At 36.6% G+C, this 27,908-nt stretch overlaps 1 long non-coding RNA gene across 1 annotated transcript; it reads left to right on the top strand.

Moving 5' to 3' along the window:
* The first annotated feature begins 737 nt into the window (after positions 1-737).
* On the top strand, positions 738-27,908 carry LOC135215316 (uncharacterized). The gene is made up of 3 exons (XR_010314668.1): positions 738-849; positions 23,066-23,147; positions 27,797-27,908. It is a non-coding gene; the product is annotated as an uncharacterized LOC135215316 (long non-coding RNA).

Genomic DNA, 27,908 nt, shown 5'->3' with positions numbered 1-27,908 from the left:
GAAGTCGGCGGCAGAGAGAGAGAGAGAAGGTGGGGGGTCTAAGGGCCTGGAGCTACAAAAGAAGTTGGGGAAAGGGGGAAGGTTTCTGCCCTGGAATCGGAGGAAGAGGAGGAGGAGAAGGAGGAGGAGATAGTGGTCTAGAGATCGTTCCTTGAGAGGATCGTGACAGAAAGGGTCACTTGCAAGCAGGATGTGGCCGCTGTTTGTGTATTGCAGACTTCCGCAGTCGCTTGCAGGCATGCTCAAGTTATCCTCATTCATTTGATAAAGTGCAGTGTGTGACTAGTGATTTTATTTTTTCTTGTTTTTTTTTTAGTTTTCTGGGGTTTTTTTCTTTTACTTTTTTTCACTCGTGAGTCTCTCCATCCACCTCCCTAGTTTCATTTCTGCGAGCATGATTTTTGTGGAAATGAGTTGATGGTTAACTTAGCTGCTTGCAATATCTGTATATGTATGTATATATGTGTGTGTGTGTGTGTGTATTCTGTCTCCAACATTGTGGTGTAAACCAGGCTGTATATCTAACGAAAATCTCATTCAACACACACACACACACAAAAGAGTATTCTAAGTTGCAACAACATACTGAAATCGTCATTCTTACTCAAGCAAAAAAATAACCGGCCATTTTATTCTATTTCATAATGCAGAGCATAACTGTGCATATTCTAAACTTGAGTAAATTTCACTTATTGCAAAATAAGAATTACACTTTACTTTATTCGCATTTTGTCTTCCAGGATCTTCCAGTGAAACCAACGTCATTCAGAGAAAGTTTCCAGGAGGTAGAACCTCGCCTTTAGGAGACGTCCAGCCAGCTGGTTTAAGAGGAATTTCTCCGTGCAGTAGGTACGAAAAATCACGATTTTTGTTCTCTGGCCTCCAGTTTATCGGATCCTTTGTTTAGTCTTTGTTTGTATCTGCTATTGAATTATTTGTCTGTCAGTGTCTTCGCTCTGTTCATCATTTGTCTGACAAATAAGCGTCTGTTGCGGGCTCAGAATGATCAGTTTTGGAATAATAATCGTTTCGCTCTGAGAAACCTTAAGAAGATGAAGACTGTAGTGAAGAAAACCACAATCTCTTACCGACCCTTTGTTATATATATATATATATATATATATAGATATATATATATATATATATATATATATATATATATATATATATATATATTACTTAGAAGACCCAGTTTCATAGACGGAAACACTTCATAGTGCCTGAAAACCGGAGTTGAATTTCGACTTAATTCTGACAGCTTACTTGGAGAATGGTCTCTTTCAGAAAAAAAGAAAGGAAAAAAAAAAAAAACAGAGCACGCCCCATCATACACTCTCGCGAACAAGAAGTTCCGGTGTCTGGGTCTCGGAGGCGTTTTTTGTAAATCACGCTGACGTCAGCAGCGGTCGGCATTAGCGCTGCGTCATGCAGCCTTTGTCGATTTTCGTCGCGACAGCCATCAGCGTTTGAGAGAAGAATGATGAAACTCTCTTTTTAGAGGGATGGAAATGAGACGCTGTCACGGCGACGTCCTTATATGGGCCTAATAGAGCAACTCAGAAACGTCCTTCTATGCCTAGTAGAGAAACTAAAGAAACGTCCTCATATAATGACCCTAGTAGAGCAACTCCAGGGAACGGTTCCGTTATAATAGGCTTAGTAGAGAAACTCAGAAACGTCCTCATATAGGCCTAGTAGAGAAAGTCAGAAACGTCCTCATATAGGCCTAGTAGACAAACTGAGACACGTCCACGTCCTTATAGGCCTAGTAGAGCAACTCAGAAACGTCCTTATATAGGCCTAGTAAAGAAACTCAGAAACGTCCTTCTAGGCCTAGTAGAGAAACTCAGAAACGTCCTTATATAGGCCTAATAAAGAAGCTCAGAAACGTCCTTATATAGGCCTAGTAGAGAAACTCAGAATTGGGTTTCGTTGATATCTTCGCCATTATGCCATTATCATCATTAGATCTCGAGGGACCTCGTCGACATTATCATTATCACCATATAGCCCTACCCTCCCCCCACTATCAGCATCGTCGTCGTCATCATCATCTTCAACAGTGTGACTGCAACCAGCCAGCAGGCCCTGTTCCAGTTGACATTCGAATTTCGGGGCCAATGGAACCGCACCGTTTGGCCAACAGCAGCCTGCCGCCTCTCGCCTTTCAATCGAGAGACGTTGGAATTGTCACACAAACGCACATACATACGCACGCACATACACGCACATACACACGTACGTACAAACACAGACAAACTGGCGCTCACACAAAGTTGTGTGAGTGTATGTGTGTGAAATGTTCTGAAACGTATCTGATAATTACGTCTGGAACGCCGAAGGTGTCAGAGAGAGAGAGAGAGAGAGAGAGAGAGAGAGAGAGAGAGAGATATCTCGGAGAGAAAAGAAGAAGAGGCAGAAGAAGTCTCCTGTCGCCTCCAGATAATAAAAAGAAATGGCCCCTTGTTTGCACAGTTTTGTTTAGGAAAACTTCAGTTTCAGCGGTTTTTTTTCTGTTGTAAATTGTTCAGTTTGCAACGGGGACACGAAAGAGGTCTCTGCTCGCTTTGGTTTCTGGGTTCTTTTCATAAGTTCTTGGAGTCCCTGGAATTTCCAGCGGTGCTGGTTTCATTTGCATGGTTCGGTTTTCTTGCTTAAAAAAATTAAATATACATAAAAAAACAAGAATAGATGCTCTACTAGTTAGTACAGATACATTCACATTAAATTTGTATAAAAAGCCAAAGGCTTTTTCGGCTGAATTTAAACTGCTTGGTAGGCCTATCTCCTTAGTACTTATTCTTATCAATAATGGTAGGTCTATCTCGAAGTTCCCATGCGGTGCACTGTAGGCATTACTTAGAGTTCTTTACAGCGTGCCTTCGGCCCCTAACTGCAACCCCTCTCGTTCTTTTTACTGTACCTCCGTTTATATTCTCTTTCTTTCATCTAACTTTCCACTCTCTCCTAACAATTGATTCATAGTGCAACTGCTTTGAGGTTTTCCTCCTGTTGCAGCTTTCAAACCTTTTTACTGTCAATTTCCGTTTCAGCGCTGAATGACCTCATAGGTCCCAGTGCTTGGCCTTTGGCCTAAATTGCATATTCAATTCGGTTCTATCTCGAAAGATGCAAAGAAAGAACAATTTAAATAGAAAAAAGCATGAATAGACGCTCAGCCTGTGGCCGCGAGCAAGTGTATTTATTGTATAACAGAGCTCCAAAAACAACGCGGGACCCAAGCAACCACCCTAGAGGAAGGAAGGGTTTTACTTGGTCCTGAAAAAAAAAAAAAAAAAAAAGGAATAAACAAAAATAACAAAGAAAAAAAACTCCGCAGGAAGACGAAACGTTCTTGAACTTTTGTAGAAACAATTTCCTCCGCAGAGGAAGTTTCGGGGGGGAGTGAATTCCACCACCCCCTCCCCCAACACTAGAGGCGCCCTCCGACAATATGAAAAGTCGTACGGTGCAGGACGTGAGAGTCAAGTCTATTTTGAGAGACTAGGAATTGCCCTGAGGATGGGTCTCTGTAGGTCTCGAAAGCTTTGAATATCTTCTTGAAGATTTTACTGTTGTTATTATTATTGTCATTATTATTATTTTGCAGTTGTTTGTTATTTTCCTCTTATTATTTTGCTTGCCTTAGTTGAGTTAAGCTGACTCTATTTTCTGCTACCCTTATTTACCTTAATATATTATATATATTAATAATTATATAATAATATATATATTATATATATTATTAATTAATATATTTAAAATATTAATACCTTATACCTTATATATATATATATTATATATATAATATGATTATATATATATATATATTATTAATATATATATATATATAATAACCACACATACATACTTATAAACACAATATAATATATTAATATATCTATATATATATATATATATATAATTTAATACAAACCAACAACATAATACTTTAAATAAATATATATATATATATATATATATATATATATAATATATATATATAAAGAGAGACAGACAAACAGATCTTACTGACATATAACGCATGTGTCTGTTATATATATAAGGCCAGTGTATTGTTCCACGCATGAAAAAAGTAGTCACGAATCGATGCTATTCCAGGAAATATTCTAGCGGGAATTCCATTCACTAACGCGAGGTTTTTTTTTTTTATTTTTTTTTTATAAGCTCCATACACTTTTTTTCTCTCTCTCTCTCTCTTAACCCTTCGAAGCCCATTATGGCCATTTATTTTTGAGTCAAGATTAATCCTGTCGTGTCACGTGATCACTAGTGAGTGATCTCACTGCGTGATGAGATTTGAGACCATATTCTGCTTGCAGCCACCAATGGACCCGTTGAAAATGGGGGTCCTCTCTCCCCCTTCCCCTTCTTCCAGGTATGTGGCTGGGTGAGGGGGTGTACATGGGGGTTCCTCTCCCCCCCTCCCCTTCTCCTTCCAGGTATGTGGTTGGGGAGGGGGTGTGAGGACCAAATTTGAGAATGGGGCTGCTTCCCCCTCCCGTTTCCCAGGTGGGTCTCATTCCTCCCCCTCCCCCCTCTCCAGGTATCTGATTGGGTGAGGGGGTGTTGTAAGGGGAAGGGGGTGGAGGGGAGTTTGGAACCTCCTTTGGCCAAATTTGGGACCATGTATTCTTCTTGAAGCCACGAATGGACCCGTTGAAAATGGAGGCCCTCTCTCACCCCTACCCGATTCTCCCTTCCCCCAGGTAGGTAGCTGGGGGTAGGGGGATAGGGAAGGGGGGGGGAGGGTGAGGTCTCTATGGGACGCTCGGCCTTGCACTTACGTTTTACGGGGGCTCTACAATAATCAATTCTTGGGATCCACCAATGCGAGACACAATCAATGTGCAAACTGCTGCTGCCGCTGCTGCCCTCCTGTCTGGTGGCAGCCTGCTGCCTGCTGCTGCTGCTGCTGCTGCCTCTTCGTCTCCTCCTCCTCCTCCTCGTCCTCCTACTCCTCCTCCTTCTTCTTCTTCTTCTGCTTCGGCTGCTACTGCATAGATGATTGAATTGAACCCGTCTCGCCCTAACTGTTTTCACAGACTCTTCTTATGCGCCTAGAGCTAGCTGGATTTCACTCGCATATCTCTCAGTAAAATTGGAAGAGTTTGTCGTTATTTATTTATTTATTTATTTATTTTTTTTTTTTGCACAATTGTACTGAACTTTTTGGGGTTTTTTTCCCTGGGAGCAACTGCATACATCCATACATACATATTTATAGTATTCTCAAAAACTACACGATCGTCTAAATAGATATCTGAGTATGCTATAAATGTGTATGTATGTATGTATGTATGTATGTATGTGCCAGTTTAAACAGAATTCGCCTTACAAATTGTTACTAAGGGGTTTAACATGGTCTTCTGCATAATCTGTCTTGATTCCTCTTCTTTATCTTACTGCTTTTCCCATCTCTCCCACAAAGCGTTGCCGGACGCAAGATTATGGCTAGCTTTAACCATAGATAAAATGAAAACTACCTGAGGCTAGAGGGCTGCAATTTGGTATGTTTGATGAAGGTAGGGTGGGTGATCAACGTATCAATCTGCAGCCCTCTAGCCTCAATAGTTTTAAAAGATCTGAGGGCGGACGGACAAAACCGTCACAGTTGTTTGCTTTTACAGAAAAGTAGAAAATGGGTAAAACCACTTTATACAAATTTTCTGTGTACTATAATATTTCCAGGAAAGTCCATATACAAATGTTGATGTGTCTTTAGGATAGGATAGTGGTTGAAAAATGTTAAAATACTGCCAAGATGCAATGGAAAATTTAACATGTGCTTACTACATAAGGGTGGATGGGCGCAAAGATTGTAAGTGGGTTTATCAAGCTGTTTATGATCATTTTGTGTACATACGCGCAGTGCCTGACTTAGAGGGTTTTCTGGTGTCGCATCGTAATTAAACGAGTGTACGTGTGTATGTGAGTGTGTATGTGTGTGTGTGTTTGGAGCTCGATCAATGGTGACTATATTCGTAGCACTGACTGACAACCAAGCAATAATATCATACAGAAATAGGTGACAAAAAATTATGAATATTGTGCTTTACATGCAAATATAAATGTGTAAAATCATGCATGCTTACATTTGTGTGCAATTACATTTAGAAGGAATAAATGCACATCTGTAAATGCTCACATGTCTCTTAAAAAAAAAAAAAAAACTATTCCGTTCGTGCTGATGACGTAAGGTGCTCACACCTTTAGGCTACATTCTCTTAATGAGGTCGTCAGAGAGAGAAGAGAGAGAGAGAGAGAGGAGAGAGAGAGAGAATATTAACCTCATTTTTGCATGGCTAAAAGGTTACAGATACGAGCAACCCAGGGCTTTAAGAGCGGAGGCTGTTAAGAGCTTTGACAAAGTGGGCGTCTTTGCCCCCCCCACCCCGCCCCATAACATCCAGCCCCCCCCCCCCCCCACCCCCCGCCCCCCGCCCCACAACGGGGTCTTCCGGCCTGGATGGAACGCCTCTTGGTTGGATTTTTTTGTTGCAAACTCCTGCCAACACCTGCCAGCTTGACAGCCTATAATTTCACGTAGAGCGCTTATCAGGGGTCTCTTCGTCTTCGTGTCCGCCACCTCCTCCTCCACCCCCCCTCCTCCTCCTCCTCCCTCACCCCCTCCTTTTAAGTGGGATCTCTCTGATAATTATACGGCGGCTTTTATGTGCCACCTTTATCTCCCACTCGTCTCTCGTGGGCAATTTCGCAAGTGTGAGACGATGGAGGGTGAGGTCGTTTAATGAGAATATTTTCTCTTAGTATTTCAATCTATTTTTCTATTATTATTGTTATTATTCATTTTATCTCTCCAGGTACTTTATGATTCTCGTAGTTGGTTATGACAGATCTTATATTAAATTTACTAAAAAAAAAAAAAAAAAAAAAAAAAAAAAAAAATCATCCACTTACACAGTTCACGAATCAAGTTTAGAAAAAATCATGCCAGCAAAGGTTCTTTTTATGAGCAAGAGCCCGTGCTTGCATAAGGCCAGCTTAATCTCCAACAACAACACACGTTTCATTGATTAAAATTTCAAAAATCCATACCCATATTGCTTTCATTAATCACATTTTCGTAAAATCGTAATAATACTGCTTTCATTAATCGAGTTTTCAAAGAATGATACCCATACATGTTTCATTGATTAAATTTTTAAAAAATCATACCCACACAGGTTTCGTTAATTCTTCAAAAAATCATACCCACAACTTTTACTGATAAGATTTTCAAAAAATCATGCTTATACAGATTTCATTGATTAGATTTTCAAGATAATCATACTCAAATAGGTTTCATTGATTAGATTTTCAAAAGAATCATACCCAAATAGGTTTCAGTGATTCAATTTTCAAAAAATCATACCCACATAAGTCTCAGTGATTCAATTTTCAAAAAATCATACCCACATAGATTTCATAAATGTTCAAAATAATCATATCCAAATAGGCTTCAGTGCTTAAATTTTCAAAAATCATACCCACACAGGTACCAGTCATTAAATTTTCAAGAAATCATGCCCTGATAGATTTCATTAATTAAATTTTCAAAAACTCATACCCACACAGGTTTCAGTGATTAAGTCCTCAAAAAATCATACCAACAACTTGTTTCTGTAATGGAATCACCAGCATTCCCAAATCTATTAATTTGAACTAAATTTGGTCTCATGAATACGAAAGCTGTCAGGAGTAATTCTTGAGAATAAAGTTTTTTTTTTTTTAATTAAAATCCAATCTATAAAAAATATAATTCATAAGAATTCTGTTACTGGTCTTGTAACAACTGCTATAGTAGATTCACATCAACCGTGCATTTGATGTCTAGGTCAGTCCCTTACGACGCTCCTCATTGGCTGTTGATAAGCCAATCACAGGGCTGGAAACTCTCACGGTTGATGTGAATCTACTATAGGAACCTTCTTTCGAGTCAAGAGGTCTTTAGTTATATAAACTGGTGTTCATCATTCTCTTCTGAATGAGGGCTAGATCTCAACCCTTTGAAAAAAAAAGGTACCCAAATATTTAAGGAAAAAACCATAAAAACAACAAAAGAGGTAATTCTGATCATTGATGGATTACTCTCTCTCTCTCTCTCTCTCTCTCTCTCTCTCTCTCTCTCTATGTATATATAGATACACACACACACAGACATATATATATATATATATCTTGATAAATCGATAGATTCTGAGTCATGTAATGCTATAAACCTTTCAGTCTTACTACTCACATAACTGCTCGCGTCCCGATCTCTCCCCCCAGGGTTCGGGGGGGGGGGGGGGAAGCGGTGGAGAATATGGTTCCTTCATCACTTTTCTCTCTAAGTTGTCAACCATTTCTTTTATCGATGTCGAAGATTGCTTGCACAGGAAATTTATCAAGTTGAATGGATAAATTCTCTGTAATCAATCAATGTTATGCAAATTAACCGTAATTTTTGGCAAGATTTCCAAATCTGCTTCAAACGCAATATTGTTTGTTTTGTATGGCATAATCGAATTTCCTTTAAAAAAAAGTGTCATTATCAATGATATTCTTTGCTTTGTAACGAACCTATTTGGTAAGTAATTATTCACATTTATATAGCGAATATTTAATGGATATTTTTGAGCGTTAATTACTAAAAAAGGAGCTTAATTTGCTTAAGAATTTCATTCTCAGTAATATTCTTGGGTTTGTACAAACCCACTGGGACTTTAAATATACACATCGCTATAACGAATATTAATGGATTTATAATTTAAAAACTAAAAGGCATTAATTTTAGGGTTTGGTAAACTCATTGGTACCGTATATATATATATATATATATCTATATATATATATTTATATATATATATATATATATATATATATATACAATCTACATCTTAATATTACATAGATATCTATGTGTCTTGTGTGCTTGGTTAAAAACGAAAGCCTTATGATAATAAGAAAAAATTTAAATAAATAATTTTCCGTTCTGGAGAGGCCCATTGGGTACCTTATATATATATATATATATATAATATCCCTATATATATTATATATATAGATATATAATATATATAATATATATATATATATATATATCTAATAAATGGAGCCCATAAAAACACAAAAATATGGAGAGAAAAGTACTATATTTCAGAGACTGCTGTCTCCCTCTTCAGGTGTATGAATGAGAAAAGTTCACAGAAAGGTGGTATTTATACCAAGAGGTCCATCCACAGGTAAGCCAATTTAGGTCACCCCCCCAGATAATCTTCCTTTGATCTTCTTAAGCTGTTGGTTGAATGAAAATCTTGCGATCACATCTGAATCCCATGCTCCATTTTGAGATGTTCATTACCTGCCTCCATCCTTTTATTAAGGCCGATTCCATCATTTGACTCTTGTACCGACAGTTGCTGCTATAAATTATATATATATATATATATATATATATATATATATATATATATATATATTATAATATATATAATATATTTATACAAAGAATGTTGCATGAATGTTTCTGAGTCTTGATTTAGAGACCAAAGACTTTTATAATAATGAAAATAATTTTTTTAAAACTCGATCGTCGACCTCCATCTCTGAACAGTAAGAACCTTCCAGACCTCGATTCAGTAACAGTAAGAACCTTCCAGACCTCCAGGTCTCGTCTTGGCCTCACAAAATTTATGTAGGCTCGCTGGAAAATACGGCTTCGTAATTTTCCAGCCACTGGAATTCAATTCGCTATGGAAATTCTCCGTCATTAGGCAGACATCTTCAACCATCACCGAGCGATGAGAGAGAGAGAGAGAGAGAGAGAGAGAGAGAGAGAGAGAGAGAGAGAGGGGGGTGTGGGGGGGTTGATGTAACAGCATGGCTATAGCCGTTCAGGAAAATGATCAGATTGCTATCAAAGTCACATCAAAGGGGAAACTGGTCCCTTCTCTCTCTCTCTCTCTCTCTCTCTCTCTCTCTCTCATTTGATTCTTTCAGCCATTCAACATCTGTCTGGCTTCATCACTCCCTCAGCCGTTCAGTAACTCCTTTTAGATCTCGCCATTCCTTTTGGCAATTCAACGTTCCTTTAGGCCTAACCATTCTTTCTGTTTTCAACTATAAGCATAAAGCGCTACTTCGTCGATTGCTTCATTGAACCTTCTCCAGTGCTTTCAGAAATCAGCCGGGAAAAGAAACAGCTCCATTGATCGTCCTCTGAATGATTCGTTGTTTTAAGACCATTCGCTATTCCCTCGTTGGCCGTATGGATTTCGCGCTCGGCTACCAATCCGGTGGTCCGAAGTTCGATTCCCGGCTCGGCCAACGTGGAACTAGAGGAATTTATTTCTGGTGATAGATATTCATTTCTCGATATAATGTGGTTCGGATCCCACAATAAGCTGTAGGTCCCGTTGCTAGGTAACCAATTGGTTTCTAGCTACGTAAAAAATATCTAATCCTTCGGGCCAGCCCTAGGAGAGCTGTTAATCAGCTCAGTGGTCTGGTAAAACTAAGATATAATTAACTTTAGATCATTCGCTAATCATTTAAGCATTCCTTATCCCCAGGACTTGATGATAATGAATAGCTGTTAAAAGAAATCCACAATTATATATTTAAATATATTTCTATGTAAAAAACATACAATTGTGGTTTTTTTAACAATTTGTTTTCCCGAGACTGTGAATTTTCTAACAATGATTTTTTGATAATAAAGATAATAAAGAAAGTGGCGGTTTGATTTGATATTATGAAATTTAGGCTGTCTAGCCAAGCACGGGTGGGCACATTTCGACCATTTAGCGCTTGAGACGAACTAAATAGGGAATTTTAGTGTTTTGGACTTCAAGAGAAAACAAAAAATCCTGAAAACAAAGGAGATGAATTTCAATAACCTTACGTTGGACTGGGCAGTAATAGAGAGGTTGGACAGCCGGGCTGAGGAAACGAAGCGGAAATGGAGGTAGAATAAAAGGCTAAAAATGCTGGTGCAGTTAAGGATACGGGATGAACACTCTGCAAACACCTTTTAGCATTGCCTACAGTGCACCGCGTTAGATCGGTGACGGCTCTAACCCCACTAATGGCTGGACGAAAATAGTGGCCCTTTCGTACGCAAGATGGCAGGAGAATATTGCCATCAAAAGCGTCATTATTTTACCTGTATATTCGCGCTCTTATATCGGTTGGTTTTCCCCGCCAAGCGTAACAGAAATCACATTCATTTGATTAAAATGCATAGTATGGCCTAATCCAGTTCAGCTGAGAGGATTCGGGGTGAGCGATGAAAATGCATGATGAAGGTCATAATATATCCGATTACTTGATTGATTGGCTGAAATTTAAAGCGTGGTAGGGTGATTGAAACGCATAGTATTAAGCCCACACGGGGTTGAAGGGTGGTCCTCTCTTTGATTTTGGAAATAGTCAATCTTCAGAAGAACTGGCTGGACGCAAAGTTGCTGTCTGGATATGTTGGTACATCTTCCCCAGACAATTCTTGTTCATGGGGAATTTCTCTCTCTCTCTCTCTCTCTCTCTCTCTCTCTCTCTCTCTCCTCTCTCTTTTTTCTATATATATATATATATAATATATATATATATATATATATATATATATATATATATATGTGTTAAAAAAAGTTAAAAAAAGTTAACCTCCCCCCCACTCTCTCTCTCTCTCTCTCTCTCTCTCTCTCTCTCTCTCTCTCTCTCTTATATCGCCAGGTTTAACATACGTCTGGAAATCGAAAAATATCTAGAGTGTTCGTGAACTGTCGGTGATAAGATTAATGTGAAAAATAGTAGGATAAAGCATCTACTAAGTTAGTTTATCAAGTGAAATACTGTAAATCAGATCAAGATGGCAGTAAGTTCCAACCGTGGTAAGAAATGGCGAAATTTAGCGTGTTTAGCAGATTCACAATACGATGAGGTAGCAGGAAGGGAGCTGGCATTTCTCATCTACAACAGCCCTAACCAAATAGATACAAAAGCATTCATAGACATATTAGAAGGATATGATCCTTCAAACTGGAACAAATCAACAGAAACATCTTGAAAATAATTGAAGAAGTTCCAAATAAAATCCAATTGGTCAAGAGACTCATAAAGAAAATTTGCATCAATCAACATATTCCGACAAAGAAAATGAATAAGGTGAACATTGTGAATATCCTAATTGATGCCAATAGAAAAGGAATGCCAAAACGCATGCAAACTGTGTAAGATGTGGTATAGCATAAGTTTTTAATCCACACAAAAAACCTGATCAGGAAAATGTTCTACATGCAACATTCCAACGCATCCTCAATGTGCTGAAGTAATGCAAGATATGAGTAAGGATACCAGGATATTCTGCTCAACATGTCTATCATGGATAGACAATGTTATTAAATCAAGACTTAATGTAAAAAACAAAATTAAAAAAAAAAAAAGTTAAAAAAAAAAAAAAAAAAAAAAAGACGAATGTAAAAATAGTGAAGGAAGAAGAAGAAGAGGAAGAAGGAAGAAGAAGAAGATGAAAACGAAAGAGAAGTAAACAAAAACTGGAAATGACAGAAAAAATAAGGAAAAATCAAAGAACAAGATAAAGTATGGATGTGAGAGATACTCATTGATACTACATATGAGGCAATCAAGCAGCATACATACGAAGAAATAAATTACGACATGACAACACAAAATAAAATCCCGAAGAGGCTCTACCCAGATCTACACACTGATGGGAAAGAGAAAAAAAAGACAAGAAAGACAAAGTCTGCACCCTTTTGAAAAGAGGGAATTGCAGATTCGGAGAAAGATGTAACTACAAACATCCCAAGGTATGTCACAACTATGAAATCTATGGTAAAATGTGCATACCTAGACGGCTATGAGGATGATTGCAGAGATCTACATCCAAAAATATGCAAAAACCTAAAAGAAGGAAAAGGATGTAAGATCGACAAAAAAGTAAATATATGCACCCTGTAGCCATGAATCAAAATCTATTAAATAATCAATCAAATAATAAAATCCAAAATAAGAAAAAAACAAATAAAGAGAGGAACAAAGAATATGAGGTGAAGGAAAAAAGCAAGCCATCACCGCGATATGGAGTGTCAGCAAAGAATTTCCAAGCATCAGCTCCAAGATACAGCTCAAGCGATAAATACTGTATTTGCGATGCAAGAGGATATTGCAGATATGGAGAAAATTGCAGATTCAGACACAAAATGAATAATTATGATGAAGGAAGATCAAATATTATGGAAAAGTTGGATTTTTTAATGTCAGAATTTCTGGAAATGAAGAAATGAACAACATACCAGAACAGGAAAGAGACGTGGGAAAATCCATATTATTACCCATATTAAATGAAGGAGAAAACACGCAAACCATCATAGTGATGAATGTGCAGGGTTTAGTTACGAGTAACTCAAAAAGAAAAATAGAGTACTTAGAAGAACTAACCCAAATTGAAAAGAAAATAGATATAATGAATATTAGTGAAACCTGGTATTCCCGAGAGACTGGGAATGACGATCAAATAAATGGGTTCCAAACTTATAGAACAGATAGAAAAAATAGGAATCAAGGGGGAACCGTGATATATAGGAAAGACAAAACACAAGGAAAAATATATGAGAAATATAGTAACTCAGAATGTGAACTAATAGCGGTAGAATTTGAATCTGAAAAATTAATGAACATGGTAATATATAGACCCCTAATACTAAAGAGTTTGACACAATAATAGAAAAATTGGATGATATATGTAGAAATCACAAGGACTGTACTATTCCCCTATCTGGAGACTTTAACTTTCCTTTTGTAGACTGGAAAAAACGAATAGGAGATTATGGTTGTATTTATACATATAAAAAAGAAAGTAATAGTAGTGCAGAAGATAAGAGGCAATTCGAAAAGCTATTAGATATGCTACTAGAATACAACATTCAACAAATAAATCACCTGCCAACAAGAAAGGAAAATACTTTAGACCTAGTATTTGTGAACGAGGTGAATTATGTTAAAGAAATAATATTTATAATGCGAGTATTTCAGACCATAATGTCATAGAATTAACAGTCCATTCCAAAGCAAGTGAAAACAGAGATAAGCAAGAAAATAAAAAAGTGGGAAGGATAGGGGAAAATACAACGTCTACAGTAAAAATATAAAATGGTCAGAAATAAATGAAGAATTAAACAAAGATTGGGATAAAATTTTCGTAAGTGATGATATAAAGGTAAATACAGAGATATTATATAAAATATTAGAGAAAATAGTGGATAAATATATACCGAAGAAGAAAAGTAAACATCAGCCATGCATAAATAGAGACAGAAGGATCTTATTCCAGAAAATCAGAAAGTGGAAAGATGGGCTTGCAAAAGAAAAAAAATGTATGGAAAGTGATCGAACTAAAAAGTAAGATAGAAAATGCAGAACAAAAGATTATACAATCAAAAGAAAATGAAAAACGGGACTTGGAAGAAAAAACCCTAGTAAATATCAAACCAAACCCCAAACTATTGTACTCATATGCAAAAAATATGAATTAAAGAAGAATAGAAATAGGCCCTCTAAGAACTGAAGGGAGATTAACGAATGAAAAAAAGGAAATGTGCAACATATTGGCAGAACGATATAAAAGAGAATTCACCCCTAGAATTGAAAATGAAGATAATGATAAGGGATGCAAATAGTGAATATTTAGCAGACATAGGTATTAATGAAGCTGATATTGTGCAAGCTATTAATGAAATTAAAAATGGAGCTGCAGCAGGGCCTCATGGTGTCCCTGCTATTTTGTTAAAGAAAGTAGTTCATTCTATCGCAAAGCCACTTGCAATATTATTAAGACAAAGTGTAGATACTGGCAAGATTTATGATGAGCACAAATTAGCATATATTACCCCTACTTTCAAAAGTGGATCAAGACTAGAGGCAAGTAATTATAGGCCTGTGAGTCTAACATCACATATTATGAAAGTGTATGAAAGGGTAATGAAGAAAAATATTATGAAACATTAAATAAAAAATAATTTGTTTAATATAGGACAACATGGTTTCGTACCTGGAAAAAGTACACAAACCCAACTGTTAGTCCACCGTGAGAACATATACAAAAATATGAAAAGCGGAAATGAAACAGATGTGGTTACCTATCTAGACTTTGCAAAAGCTTTTGACAAGGTAGATCATAATATATTAGCGAAGAAAATTAGAAAACATAATATAGTGGATAAAGTAGAAAGATGGTTAAAAGAATTTTTACACAACAGAAAACAGATAGTTTTACAAACGATGAGAAATCGGATGAAGCTAAGGTAATATCCGGTGTCCCACAAGGTACGGTGTTAGCTGTAATACTGTGTGTGATTATGATTGCAGACATAGACAGTAATGTTAAGGACTCGGTAGTAGAGAAATTACTTGTGATGAAGATAGGAACGCGCTACAAAGAGACCTTAACAAAGTATATGATTGGGCAAAGGTAAATAGAATGGTATTTAACTCTGATAAATTTGAATCAATAAATTATGGAGACAGAGAAGGAAAGCTATATGCATATAAGGGACCTAATAATGAGACAAACACAAATAAGGAAGCAGTTAAAGACCTTGGTGTGATGATGAATAGGAACATGTTATGCAATGATCAAATAGCAATTCTATTGGCAAAATGTAAAGCAAAAATGGGAATGTTGTTACGGCACTTCAAAACAAGAAAAGCTGAACACATGATTATGCTTTATAAAACATATGTTTGTAGTCCACTTGAATATTGCAATATGATATGGTACCCACCCTATCAAAAGGATATTGCACAAATAGAGAGTGTACAAAGGTCCTTTACAGCTAGAATAGAAGAAGTTAAGGATCTTGACTACTGGGAAAGACTACAATCCTTAAAATGATATTGTCTAGAAAGGAGAAGAGAACTCTACATGATAATTCAGGCATGGAAACAGATAGAAGGAATAGCCGAAAACATCATGGAGCTAAAAATATCAGAAAGAGCAAGCAGAGGTAGATTAATAGTGCCCAAAACTATACCAGGAAAAATAAGGAAAGCACACAGGACATTAAATCCACTACGCACCAGCATCGATAATGCAGCGTCTATTCAATGCGTTGCCAGCTCATCTGAGGAATATATCAGGAGTGAACGTAGATGTGTTTAAGAATAAGCTCGACAAATATCTAAACTGCATCCTATACCATCCAAGATTGGAAGATGCAAAATATACCGGAAGATGTAGTAGCAACTCTCTGGTAGACATTAGAGGTGCCTCACACTGAGGGATCTGGGGCAACCCGAACAAGATGTAAGGTCTGTAAGGTAAGGTCTCTCTCTCTCTCTCTCTCTCTCTCTCTCTCTCTCTCTCTGTATATATACTGTACACACCGACATATACACACACATATAAATGTAATATATATATATATATATATATATATATATATATATATATATATAATAGAGAGAGAGAGAGAGAGAGAGAGAGAGAGAGGAGAGAGAGAGAGAATGTAAAAAGCCACCATATCTCTCATCATGATAAGGCGGGTTCGTCCAACTCTTTCTTACAACAATACAGATCAAGAGGTACATGGCGGTGGTGGTGGTGGTGATGATCTTCTGTCCTGAGGTTAGCATTTCCTCCTTATTGGATTAGGTGCATAAACAAATGGGCAGAAGAAGCCGTGGGGGGTTAAAACCCTTAGTCGGCTTCACTCGGACTTAGAGAGAGAGAGAGAGAGAGAGAAGAGAGAGAGAGAGAGAGGGAGTATGTCTAGACCATGCATGTATGTTCCTTGGGTTCATTTTGTTTAATTTTTTTTTTAATATAGGTCGCTGGTTTTTTTCCCCATTGGCCTCGTTAGGCCTAGATGGATTGATGATTATATTTTTGAGTGGAGGATTCTCTCTCTCTCTCTCTCTCTCTCTCTCTCTCTCTCTCTCTCTCTCTCTCTCTCTCTCTGTCGAGCTGATAACTGCAAATAAATGCCAAGGAGGAAATGTGACTTTGGTTTACGTAAATTGGCTGGGTTAGTATCTTCTGCAGAGTTAATCGTGTCAAAAATGAAGGGATAAAGAGATTTTGATCAAGACTTTTGTTTAGGACCAGTTCTTACTCAGTTTTTACTTTAAAGTCTTTATTATATTTCTCTCATCCGTCTTTAAATGTAATTATAAAAAAGGGAAAAGAAATTTGTTCATCTAAGAACCCAAGGTCTTCACTCTACCTTCGCTTAAGAACCCAAGGTCTTCACTCAACCTTCTCTTAAGAACCCAATGTATTCACTCTAACTTTGCTAACCTGTTCCTAGGGATAAGTGAGCTCACGATGTCTCCTCGGATGGACTAACAAGTCTTTGAGACATCCTAATCCTTGTACCTCCTTGTAACTTAAGAACCCAAGGTATTCACTCTGCCTTCGCTTAAGTACTGGGTTTTAACGTTGAAGTAAATATACAGTTCAAGGTAAACATACGTATGTAAATCACATTAGCATTTATATATATAAAAAAGATAGACTAAAAACAAATGAGTGATACCCTCTCCTTAAGGAAAACATTTTTGAGGTTGAATAAAAGGGAACCTGACTTCCCTGGTTCCTGGCTTGTATTTTTAAGCTGTTATAGCCTTGCGTTTCTTCTCACTTTGAGAATATTGTAAATTTTATTTTTTGTCCTTTTTTTTTGCCATTTCGTCTGAAATTGACTTTAAAAGTGTGGGATTCAGTCAGTTCAACTTTCCATTACTTTTGTGTTTTTGGCTTAGATATTTGCAAAAATGTGTTTTTTGCAAAACTCATCTGTTAGCCAACATAGGCTTCACCTACTACTACTACTATAACTACTACTACTACTACTACTACTACTTCTAATAATAATAATAATAATAAATAATAATAATAATAATAATAATAATAATAATAATAATAATAATAATAATAATATAATAATAATAAAGAATAATAATAATAATAAAGAACTGAAAGAGGAAGTGTTAATAATAATAAAAAATGATGGAGAACTGGACAAGGAAAAGTCAATTAATGACAATAATGAAGAACTGGAGAAGAAAGTGTCAGTAATGAAAATGACGAAGAACTGAATGGAGAACCTTCAGTAATAATAATAATAATATAATAAGATATATAATAATAATAATAATAATGAATAATAATAATAATAATAATAATAATAATAATAATAATTAATAGAAATAATAATAAATAATAAAATAAGAAGGATATGGGATATGCCAGTGGAAATCGACCCATAATCATAGGAGCACTAGGCACGATCCCAAGATCCCTGAAAAGGAATCTAGAGAAAAAACTAGAGGCTGAAGTAGCTCCAGGACTCATGCAGAAGAGTGTGATCCTAGAAACGGCGCACATAGTAAGAAAAGTGATGGACTCCTACGGAGGCAGGATGCAACCCGGAACCCCACACTATAAATACCACCCAGTCGAATTGGAGGACTGTGATAGAGCAAAAAAAAAAAAAAAAACAAAAAAAAAAAAAAAATAATAATAATAAAATAATATATTAATAATGTGGAATGTGTCAAAAACAATAACAACGAGGGATCGAATAAGGAAGTAAATCCAGTGGTGGTCTCTCAGATATGGACCCTTAATTGAAAACTAGGCATCAGTCACTCTCCTTCTACCACAGCTGTCATCATCCCCTTTCCTGATCGTTTTCCCCTCGCATTTTCAAATGCGTAGGACCTTCGACTCTGGAGGACTCCTGAATAACTCGCTGATTGGGGCAGCGCCAAAAGACACCGGGAGATCCTGCCATTACAGGCTTGGGAGATCGCTTGCATGCAATCAAGGGAAGCATTATGTGCACACCTCACCATCACCGAGATATCCCGTGCTTGATTAGATTTGTTTAATGGAGGTGGAAGCCGGCTGTCTGTTTGTTTGTTTGTTGCTTCTCTCTCTCTCTCTCTCTAATAAAGAGAGAAATCAAGAATATCAGGTAAAAGAAAAAGCAAACCACCAATGAGATATGCAGAGGTGTCAGCAAAAAATTTCAAAGCATCAGCTCCGAAATTCTACTCAAGAGATAATAACTGTATTTATTATGCAAGAGGATATTGCAGAAACGGAGAAAATTGCAGATTCAGACACAAAATGAATAATTATGATGAAGGAAGATCAAATATTATGGAAAAGTTGGATTTTTTAATGTCAGAATTTCTGGAAATGAAAAAAAGAACAATATACCAGAACAGGAAAGGAGACATGGAAAATCCTTATTACTACCAATATTAAATGAAGGAGAAAACACGCAAACCATCATAGTGATGAATGCGCAGGGTTTAGTTACGAGTAACTCAAAAAGAAAATAGAGTACTTAGAAGAACTAACCCAAAACCCAAAATAAAAGAAAATAGATATAATGTATATAAGTGAAACCTGGTATTCCCAAGAGACTGGGAAGATGATCAAATAAAAGGGTTCCAAACTTATAGATCAGATAGAAAAAATAGGAATCAAGGGGGAACCGCAATATATGGGAAAGACAAAAAAACAAGGAAAAATATATGAGAAATATAGTAACTCAGAATGTGAACTAATAGCGGTAGAATTTAAATCTGAAAAATTGATGAACATAGTAATATATAGACCTCCTAATACTAAAGAGTTTGACTTAATAATTGAAAAAATTGGATGATATATGTAGAAATCACAAGGACTGGACTATTCTCCTATCTGGTGACTTCAACTTTCCTTTCGTAGAATGGAAAGAACGAATAGGAGACCTGTGGTTGTACTTATACATATAAAAAAGAGAGTAATAGTAGTGCAGAAGATAAGAGGCAATTTGAAAAGCTATTAGATATGCTACTAGAATACAACATTCAACAAATAAATCACCTGCCAACAAGAAAGGAAAATACTTTAGACCTAGTATTTGTGAACGAGGTGAATTATGTTAAAGAAATAATAGTATAATGCGAGTATTTCAGATCATAATGTCATAGAATTAACAGTTCATTCCAAAGCAAGTGAAAATAGAGATAAGCAAGAAATGAAAAAGTGGGAAGGATATGGAGGAAAATACAACTTCTACAGTAAAAATAAAAATATAAAATGGTCAGAAAATTAATGAAGAATTAAACAAAGATTGGGATAACATTTTCGTAAGTGATGACATAAGGGTAAATACGGAGATATTATATAAAATATTGGAGAAAATAGTGGGATAAATATATACCGAAGAAGAAAAGTAAACATCATTCATGCATACCAAGAGACAGAAGGATCTTGTTCCAGAAAATCAGAAAGTGGAAAAAGGTCTTGCAAAAGAAAAAAATGCATGGAAGTTATAGAACTAAAAGTAAGATAGAAAATGCAGAACAAAAAGATTATACAATCAAAGAAAATGAAAAACGACGGACTTGGAAGAAAAAACCCTATAAATATCAAGCAAAACCCCAAACTATTATACTCATATGCGAAGAAGATGAATAAAGAAGAATAGAAATAGGCCCTCTGAGAATTGAAGGGAGATTAACGAATGAAAAAAGTAAAATATGCAACATACTGGCAGACGATATAAGAGAGATTCACCCCTAGAATAGATAATGAAGATAATGATATAGAAGTAGGACGAAAATAGTGAATATTTAGCTGACATAGAATTAATGAAGCTGATATTGTGCATGCAATTAATGAAATTAAAATGGAGCTGCTGCAGGGCCGGATGGAGTCCCTGCTATTTTGTTAAAGAAAGTAGTTCATTCTATCGCAAAGCACTTGCAATATTATTAAGACAAAGTGTAGATACAGGCAAGATTTATGATGAGCACAAATTAGCAATATATCACCCCTACTTTCAAAGTGGATCAAGACTAGAGGCAAGTAATTATAGGCCTGTGAGTCTAACATCACATATTATGAAAGTGTATGAAAGGGTAATGAAGAAAAATATTATGAAACATTTAATAAAAATAATTTGTTTAATATGGAGGACAACACGGTTTCGTACCCGGAAAAAGTACACAAACCCAACTGTTAGTCCACCGTGAGAACATATTCAAAAATATGAAAAAGCGGAAATGAAACAGATGTGGTTTATCTAGACTTTGCAAAAGCTTTTGACAAGTAGACCATAATATATTAGCAAAGAAAATTAGAAAACACAATATCGTAGATAAAGTAGGAAGATGGTTAAAGAATTTTTACACAACAGAAAACAGATAGTTATTGCAAACGATGAGAAATCGGATGAAACCAAGGTAATATCCGGTGTGCACAAGGTACGGTGCTAGCTGCAATATTGTTTGTTATTATGATTGAAGACATAGACAGTAATGTTAAGGATTCGGTAGTGAGTAGTTTCGCTGATGACACAAGAATAAGTAGAGAAATTACTTGTGATGAAGATAGAACGCTCTACAAAGAGACCTTAACAAAGTATATGATTGGGCAGAGGTAAATAGGATGGTATTTAACTCTGATAAATTTGAATCAATAAATTATGGAGACAGAGAAGGAAAGCTATATGCATATAGGGGACCTAATAATGAGACAATCACAAATAAGGAAGCAGTTAAAGACCTTGGTGTGATGATGAATAGGAACATGTTATGCAATGACCAAATAGCCATTCTGTTGGCAAAATGTAAAGCAAAAATGGGAATGTTGTTACGGCACTTCAAAACAAGAAAAAGCTGAACACATGATTATGCTTTATAAAACAATGTTCGTAGTCCACTTGAATATTGCAATATGATATGGTACCCACACTATCAAAAGGATATTGCACAAATAGAGAGTGTACAAAGGTCCTTTACAGCTAGAATAGAAGAAGTTAGGAACCTAGACTACTGGAAAGACTACAATCCTTAAAATTATATAGTCTAGAAAGGAGAAGAGAACGCTACATGATAATTCAGGCATGGAAACAGATAGAAGGAATAACAGAAAATATCATGGAACTAAAAATATCAGAAAGAGCAAGCAGAGGTAGATTAATAGTGCCCAAAACTATACCAGGAAAAATAAGGAAAGCACACAGAACATTAATCCACTACGCACCAGCATCGATAATGCAGCGTCTATTCAATGCGTTGCCAGCTCATCTGAGGAATATATCAGGAGTGAGCGTAGATGTGTTTAAGAATAAGCTCGACAAATATCTAAACTGCATCCAGACCATCCAAGATTGGAAGATGCAAAATATACCGGAAGATGTACTAGCAACTCTCTGGTAGACATTAGAGGCGGCCTCACACTGAGGGACCTGGGCAACCCGAACGAACTGTAAGGTCTGTAAGGTAAGGTAAGGTCTCTTTCTCTCTCTCTCTCTCTCTCTCTCTGGGTCTCTCTCTCTCTCTCTCTCTCTCATGGGATTTCTGCTTGTTACAAGGCTGATATGCCAAACTTGCTCCTGTCTTCTTGGGGAAGCTCTCTCTCTCTCTCTCTCTCTCTCTCTCTCTCTCTCTCTCTCTCTCTCTCTCTCTCTCTATTTTAATATTCGCTGATGAAACAGTTCTTTTCGAAACTTTATATATATGCATATGTACATATTTATGTATGTACATACGCATATATATATATATATATATATATATATATATATATATATATATATATATGTATATATATATATATATATATATATATATATATATATATGTATATATATGCATATTATGTATATATATACTATGTACGTACGTACATACATAAATAAATATAAATACATATATATATATATATATATATATATATATATATATATATATATATATATATATATATACATAGTATATATTTGGGTTCTTGATCTATCAATTATCATTGTCTAGTCTTTTCTAGACACGATTGAATGCGTGAAAGTTTATCCCGAGCGAATCGAAAACTCAAAGTATTTTGATTGTCCAATATTCAATATATTCTGACCGGCCAAAAAAAAAAAAAAAGAAAGTCGTAACTTCCCTGAACACCTGTTTTTGTTTCATCTCTGTTTTTCCCGAATGCATTCTGGCCATGTCGACACTCTCAAAATTGACCCCTCCCCCTTTTTTTCAGGAATCGCTCCTTCCACTACGCCGAAGGTTTGGACGCGAGCAACTGCAAAGGTGGCTTCTTGCAGACTGCAAAACCCTGCACAGTAAGTGAATTGTTAGAGCATACCTCTATTTCTCCCCGAATTAGTTCGTTTATAAAGTACCAGAAAGAGGTAAGCGATAATATTCTAATTAAAATCGACTGTCATGCATATTTTTTGTTTGTTTGTTTGCTTGGTTGTATGGTGTTTTGACGTTACACGGAACCAGTGGTTATTCAGCAACGGGACCAACGACTTGACGTGACTTCCGAACCACGTCGAGATTCGTGAACTTCTATCACCAGAAACACACATATCTTACCTCTCAATGAAATGCCCGAAAATCGAACTCGAGGCCACCGAGACGGCAGGTCAAGACCATACCGATCACGCCACTGGGGCACTGAATGTCATGCATTGATTGATAAAATTTAGACCGTCAACAACCACTGGGTCACTTTCGACCATACCCAGAACTTGAGAAAATGAAAACAGGAAGTTCGAGCGGTTGGACAGCGAGATAAAGCTGCCCTGAAAATATAAGAACCTAAAGATGGAGCTTGAAGAAAGTACAGTTAGAGATGCTGAACAGCAAGATCAAAGGCATGAAGCGGAAACGGAGGTAACGTAAAAAGGCTAAAATGTAGTAGATGCAACCAGAGGTCGAAGGGAAGCTGCAAGCACCGTTTATTGATGCCTACAGTCCGCCACAACGTGAGGTGTGTATACTGGCGGCTCTACCCCTCTTACCGGGACCACGTTTGGAATGAAGCCATTGTTACGAAATTTGGATTCATTGTTAATTCCAGTTTCTTGTGATCAGATACGTTTTTAATCTTGGACATGAATGTGTTTTAAGACTGATACGAGCTGGGTTACTCTTTAACTTTTTCATTGTGTTGTTCGACGTCTGTTTTGTTGTCTTGAATGAGTGAACAGTAAATTTTACCGGGGAGAAAAATATATTACAATGAATTGAATCTCAAACTAAGATGCAATCTATTCTTTTTCCTCGCTCGTGTTCTGTTTCCATAAAAAATGAGAATGATTTCGTATTAACACGGCTTGAAAATGTTATTATAAAAAAATACTCACAGTAGCATGAGTCATGAAATAAAGAAACAAATCCACGGTTATGTCAACTGTGCAAATATACTTATTTTTAAAGTATATTTTGGACTGTTCCATAACTAGATTTGTTTTTCCAATACTGTTTTCATTATCTATTGGAAGAAGGGAATATGTTTATTTTAAAATATATTTGAACGGTTACATACCTGTGGATTTGTTAACCCAATGCTATTTTTCATTACCTATTGAAAAAAGAGAATATACTTATTTTTAAATATATTTGAACGGTTACATACCCGTGGATTTGTTAACCCAATGCTATTTTTCATTACTTATTGAAAAAAAGGGAATATATTTATTTTTAAATATGTTTGTACAGTTACATGACTGTATTTGTTTCTGAAATGTTATTATTATTATCTATTGAAAGAACCGAATATATTTATTTTAGAATATGTTTGTACAGTTACAAACAAGCAACATGCACTAGATCCCAGTCAGCAGACGACGCAAGCAAAACAATACAATTGCAAACTGGACTTTGCCTATAAGTTAATTTAGAATGCCTTAATGGGTCGTATAAGCCTTATATCGCGTTATTATTACGGAATAAAAAAACAAATGCATAACGGAATGCGCGCAACATTCCCCGAGTTCTAAGTTTGGGAAGTTGGGTGTGGCGCTAATCGTAACGAGTGATCATTGTAGTTTTGTTTTATTATATTAAACTAAACGAACGGCGAATCTTTTAATGCATTGGCGTTGGGTTTTTTATTTTTTATCCAAAGATCCCTCCGAGTTGGAAGGATATTCTATTGGACTCCACAGGGCTGTAGTGCCGTTATTGCGCGGTTTACTGTAGGCATTACTGAAGGTTCTCTGCAGCGTTCCTTCGGGCCCTATTTGCAACCTCCTTCGTTCCTTTTACTGTACCTCCTTTGATATTCTCTTTTTAACCATCGTATTTTCCACCTTCTCCTAACAATTGTTTCGTAGCGCAACTGATTTGAAGTTTTTCTCGTATTACACCTTTCAAACGTTTTTACTGTCAATGTTCCGTTTCAGCGCTGAATGACCTCAGAGGTCCCAGTGCTTGGCCTTTGGCCTAAATTCTAGAAGAAGAAGTAGAAGAAGAAGAAGAAGAAGAAGAAGAAGAAGAAAAGACCTGGAAAGGGCTGGATTGATATCGTGAAAGAGGAGTTGGATAGGAAGCCTTCATTTTAACACAATAATGAGTTATTTTTATTATGATTTAACATCAGTATAAAATTATTTGAAACCAGTTATAAAAGAAGCAAAATTACTAAAGCAAATTCCAAAGAATTGGATAACTTTGAGTGTACAGAAGGAAATAAAAAAAAATCTTAATATAAAGATGTAATATAGATTATTATTGGACGGATCAATGTTAAAAAAACAAATCAGCAGGAGATCAATGTATAATTATTTAGATATTTGATGAGAATTGGATCAGATTCTAGTGCAATAGTGCACTACATTTTGAAATAACAAGGAGAGAGAGAGAGAGAGAGAGAGAGAGAGAGAGAGAGAGAGAGAGAGAGAGATTATGCTTCTACAATCAGCAACACAGCTTTGCAGTGTATGAAACAAAAACTATAGAAACGAGATTAACCATCAGAGAAAAAAGGAATTAAGAGAGAGAGAGAGAGAGAGAGAGAGAGAGAGATTATGCATCAGCATTCAACAACGCAGCTCCATAGTTTTCCAGTTTATGGCATAAAAATGATAGAAACTAGATTAACCAGACTATTTCAGAGGACATAACTGAATTAAAAGTGAGGAGAGAGAGAGAGAGAGAGAGAGAGAGAGAGAGAGAGAGAGAGAGAGAGAGAGAGAATGCCTTACAGGGCAGACTGACTTACGTAGAAATTAAAATACAAGCATGACAACTTGCATGCTTTGGTAACTATTTTGGAAAGAGAGAGAGAGAGAGAGAGTGAGAGAGAGAGAGAGAGAGAGAGAGAGAGAGAGAGAGAGAGATTATGGAACACCTCGTGGATCCAAATTTGATTAGCGACCCATAATTACCTTGCTGCCTAATAGGAAACTCTCCCGTTGTACCGACCAAAGTCTATAGATAACCAACCATTTCCTCCCCGGTTCCATCTTGTCGAATTGTCTGTGCACCGATCTGGCCCCCTGACCACAAGCATTGTGACGGATGTTTCTCTTTGTATATGGGCTTGAACTTCCTTTTGGGCCATCCTCTCTCTCTCTCTCTCTCTCTCTCTCTCTCTCTCTCTCTCTCTCTCTCTCTCTCTCTCTCTCTCTCTCTCTCTCTCTCTCTCTAATAGTGGCCATAGTATGCAAGCTGCCATAGATCTATTTTACTTTCTTGATAAGTCAGTTTGCCCTTTTAGATATCCTCTCTCTCTCTCTCTCTCTCTCTCTCTCTCTCTCTCTCTCAAATAGTTACCATAGCATGCAAGCTGCCATACGTGTTTAATTTTTAATTCTGAATTGGCTTGTTTGACCCTCTCTCTCTTCTCTCTCTCTCTCTCTCTCTCTCTCTCTCTCTCTCTCTCTCAAAATATTCAACATAGGTCCTTTCTGCGTACTTGATGCATGAAAATACAACGAGAAAATATACATTGCTTAATTCTTCCTCAGTCACTCTATACAGAGCTTCACATCAAAGTTGTTCCCGAGTATAAATGCATCCGTCTACACTGAACACAACTATAAATGCAGGACAATAATGAAATGTATAATGTTTCATAAAAACGATGTATAATGTCCAGAAGATTTAAGAATTCGTCACAAGGCGGAATCGGCCAACTACTGGAATACACAGGTCAGTCATTCTTGCAGTGGCTCTGTCATAATTCAGCATTTTTACTTCAAACTTCTAAGTAAGACAGACAGCATCATCTGCAGGATAGAAGCCCGAGAAATTCATACTTAATGTGATGGTGGAGGGACTTTGTTTCCGTATGATTATTACTGGCATAGAATATGAGCCACTTGGCTCGGAAATATAGTTGTTGAAAAGACGGTCTTTATAATGACGCTGCCCCAAAAGAGTGGCACGCGAAAGTTTCCGACTCTATGATCACGTTGTTGTATCTCAAGTCTATAGTTACTGTATCTCAACCTTGAAGATGACCAGGTGTCACTTTTCAACAATATTTCGGTCACCACAAGTCAGGTTCTATCGTGGAAGCATCCAAGTGTCCTTTGTTGACCTGGAACTGAATAACAATTATCAATGTGATTCTACCACTTGGGTTGACCTGCCTTTAAACTGTGCGTGGTGACCTTCCAAATTTAAATGCCTAATCTAGATGAACTTAGTTAACTTCAAAGGTGTTCAAGATTACGTGTGCTGAGTGAATGATACAAACTATTGAAATACAAGTACACTTGACCATTTTGACAGAGAGCAATAATTCTTACTGATCACTCCTCTACTTGATTTGACAGGTATGTTTAGACGTATGTTTGCAAACAAACAACATATGTGTTTGCGTCCACTTAATTAAATACTCGTGCATACCATTCCCTCCTCTAAACTGAAGTATGTTTCTGATAATCACCTTTTAATAGTTATGAGTAATTTCATTATTTCTTTATTCTGTTTTCGAATCCAAGATAATATTAAGAAATTATACTTGTCCCAGGGTCCAGATGAGAATGGAGAGACGGGACTGGGTCAGCGCCCCTGCCAAAGAATTCACAATGATTATTGAGTCTTGCAACCAGCCTTATCTGTCTGCAACAGCTGTCAAAGAG

This window comes from Macrobrachium nipponense, chromosome 5 (assembly GCF_015104395.2).
Source record: "Macrobrachium nipponense isolate FS-2020 chromosome 5, ASM1510439v2, whole genome shotgun sequence".
Classification (NCBI taxonomy): domain Eukaryota; kingdom Metazoa; phylum Arthropoda; class Malacostraca; order Decapoda; family Palaemonidae; genus Macrobrachium; species Macrobrachium nipponense.
This window is presented reverse-complemented; position numbering and strand designations above follow the sequence as displayed.